We start from the raw sequence: 3,560 nt of genomic DNA, 5'->3' as shown, positions 1-3,560 counted from the left end.
TGTGATATACAGTTCTAGAGAAAAGCTGAATTATATTTCTATTCTTTCCAAATAAAATCATGTTGATAAAACCATAATCCTATGTACAGGTGATCAAGGACTGTGTAGCCAAGAAATGTTGGGGAAAGTTTATAGATGATATATTAATGTCTTGATTTTGTAATATTTGTGTCTTTAGTCAACCTGTAGGTTTTTGTTGGTTAATATTATCTTTATTCTAAAGTAGTATTCATATTTATTTCTACCATTATATTCACAGTGTTGTATTCTTTGTGCTAAAAAAGGACCCTGAAGTTATAAACTTCAAGCTTTTCAAAACCTGGGTTCACCTTTAGTAAGAAAGCTGGGACAAAATCATGTACTTAAGTAGGGATCTACCAAGGTCTTGGAAATGCTCAGAAGGCATTCAAACTTTTGTGATGGGGTTCAGAAATATCGTGGGAGGAGAAACCCTAGGACGTTTTACAAATATAAATATATCTACAAAAATCATGAATTGAGCTCATTTTGAAACAATTTTGATTTAGTTGAATTAAAAGTAGAATATCCATAGGTTGTCCACTGGGTTAGAAGAAAATCCTGGCAGATTTGTCCCTCTTTCTACCACTGTCACTAGTTTCCTCACTTCATCTCCATAGTGTCTCCCACTTTGTTTTTCTTCACATATGTCCATAGTTGTCTGTTCTTGCTTTAGAATTGATTAACTTTTTAAACAATTTAAATAAATTTATTCAAGATTATCCCCATTCCTAGTGAGCTCTCTCAACCCCTTTGGCGTATTTTATATGACTCTTCTAGGTTGGACATAGTAAGCACTGCTAATAGTTAAGCAAATTGGAAATAGTAAGTAAGTAAGATGGAAAATTATGCTGGAGAGTGAGAATCAATGGTTTGCTATAAATGCAATCTTTGTAAGGTTTCTCATCAAGACCTGATTTCTGCCCCTTGACAATTGGTACAAAAGGGAGATGGCAGCATTGCAGTCCCCAATCTAGGAAGAAAACCTTCCCCAGCCCAACCAGGAGTAGATATACAAGTAGTTATTGCCCAAGAAAATAAGAGGGGCTTCCTTGGCCATGATGAAGTAGACATTAATTCCATACTGTCAGACCATTCATAACACAGATGTAATTCATTGACATAGAGCTATAAAAACAAGTTCACTTATAAACATAAGATGAAGGGAGTTAGTTAACTGCTATTACAAAAAGAATTACTGAGTTACATGTAAGCAAATGAGTGGGCTCAAATATGGAAAAGATGTTACTGTAAGGTGCCACACCCATTACTGTGAATATATAAATACCACAGTCCAGGAGTAATATTCAAACTCAGAATCTTCTCACTGTAATTCAGCTGAACTCACATCTCCTGTCAATATGTCCTACAACCGCTGCTCTGGAAACTTCTCCTCTCTCTCCTTTGGGGACCACCTGTGCTATTCAGGCTGCTCCTGGGGCTCTTCTTACCCTAGTAACCTGGTATACTGTGACTGGTACTGACCTCTGCTCTCCCACTACCTGCCAGCTGCGCTCCTCTCTCTACAGTGGCTGTCAGGAAACCTGATGTAAACCCACTAGGTATCAGATATTCTATGTGGTGTCTAGACCTATCCAGATATCCTGAAACCACTCAAGAATCTCCACACTCTGCAGGCCCTCTCAGACAACTTATTCTGGGTCTCTAGGCTTTGGGTCCAGCAACAGCTGCTCCCTGGGCTATGGATCTGTAAGCTCCTACTTACCAGGCTGTGGTTCCAGTAGCTTCAGACCCATGGCTTGCAGAGTCCATGGTTTCCCTTCTCTAAACTATGGATCTAGATTCTGCTACCCATCCTACTTCACTTCTGGGAACTTCCAGCCTTGTTAGAGACCAACCTGTGGATCTGGCTCCTACTGATCATCATACATAATTTTTAATCTTGTCCAATGTCTTCAAGGACTCTATTCATAACCTTTATTGTTTTCATCATCTACAGAAAGAATTACCCTCTTATTTCTAATTATCAAATTGTCACCTTGTCTCTGGTCTTAAATATTGGCTGACAAACTTTATCCAAAAATTTTTATTATTAAAGTACTAACTCAAAATAAAGTCTAAAGTCTGCATCGCAGATAGAATTGACATTGTGTTTTCTTCCAAAATTGTGTGAAAAGTCATTATAATCTAAAAAATTAATTGATTCTGATATCCAGCTATGTTTATTGTTGTTACTTGTTTATTATTATTGTTTATGTGATTGTAATAGATAAAAGTGTTTATTGACTAGGGTTTGTGATAGATAAAAGAGATAATATGAAAAGATCAATATGCACATGGGAATAGGTTCTGAAATCCTACAAAGTTGGGGATTTGAACAAATTTTAGAGGACCTCAGATATTTTTCTTACTCAGACTATAACTGGTGGAAGAGTACTGTTTGAACAGAATATCTCAGAATCAGGAATTAGATTGATTCCCTTGTAGGATGTGGATCCGCACATAGACACTGTTATAGATATAGATTTATATAGCTATAATTACCAATGAATATATAGCTATAAATGAATATGTAAATATAGATGAATATATAGATGATACAGATATACTTATAGTTTGATATCCAAGGAAAATTTTTCAGACTTCAAGAAGTTAAGAAATTATTAAAAGCAAAATATGTGTTATGTGGTATAAACAGACTTACAAGGGATTCAGTAAATGGAAAGGTAAGTCATAGATTTTATAACTATAATCCATATGCTTAGGAAATAAAGAGATAGAAAATTTTCAGAACATTGAAACATATTAAAAGAATCAAGTAGAAATTCTAAAATTAAAAAATGCAATAAATTAAATGTAGAATTGGTTACAATTGGATTAAAAATAAATTATACATAACTGAAGAAACAATTAGAGATTGTTCAGAAGAGTACGTTCAAACTAAAATGTTAAGAAAACATAAAAATATTGAAGAGCACTCAAGAGCATATGGAACATGGAGAATAAGGAAAGGTCGAAAAATTTCAAATGGAGTCCTAAAACAAGTTGTGTGGGTGTATAAATACATATATATGTATATTTATACACAGACACACACATATATATACATATATATATAAATATATATATACACGTTGATATTCAATGAAAAACTAACAGCCATTGAGAAGTCAAGACATCACCAAATCTAAGAGAAGAAGCATGGAATAGAAACAGATCCAGAGAGAATTTTCCAAATAGAGGAAAATCAACTCACAAAGTCAAGAAATGTTACAAAACAGATGTATGACAAACATGAAGAAAGGCCCACACCTAGGCACAATGGAGTCAAACTGACTAACAAGAAAAATAACAAAAAGATGTAAAACAACCCACGGGTAAAACATCAAGTTACCTTCAGAAAAAGAAACAATAAAATTGACAACTGAACTATAAATATATAGAAAGGGGAACGTAGGAAAACAAATAGCCTCAAATTTGTGAAGAAAGAACAATTTAAAACTAGAATACATGACTAGAGAGTATCTGATTCAAAAAGGAAATAGAAATACAGATATTTTCAGACAATTGAAAACTTCGAG

General features: G+C 34.1%; 1 pseudogene across 1 annotated transcript; it reads left to right on the top strand.

The window, feature by feature from the left end:
- The first annotated feature begins 1,379 nt into the window (after window positions 1-1,379).
- Window positions 1,380-1,899, top strand: LOC308618195 (keratin-associated protein 13-1-like; annotated as a pseudogene). Its single transcript has one exon. The product of its transcript is annotated as a keratin-associated protein 13-1-like (transcript).
- The last annotated feature ends 1,661 nt before the right edge of the window (window positions 1,900-3,560 follow it).

This window comes from Mesoplodon bidens, assembly GCF_964165515.1.
Source record: "Mesoplodon bidens genome assembly, chromosome: 5".
NCBI lineage: Eukaryota > Metazoa > Chordata > Mammalia > Artiodactyla > Ziphiidae > Mesoplodon > Mesoplodon bidens.
Note: the sequence above shows the minus strand (reverse complement) of the source record. Positions and strands in the feature narration are given on the sequence as shown.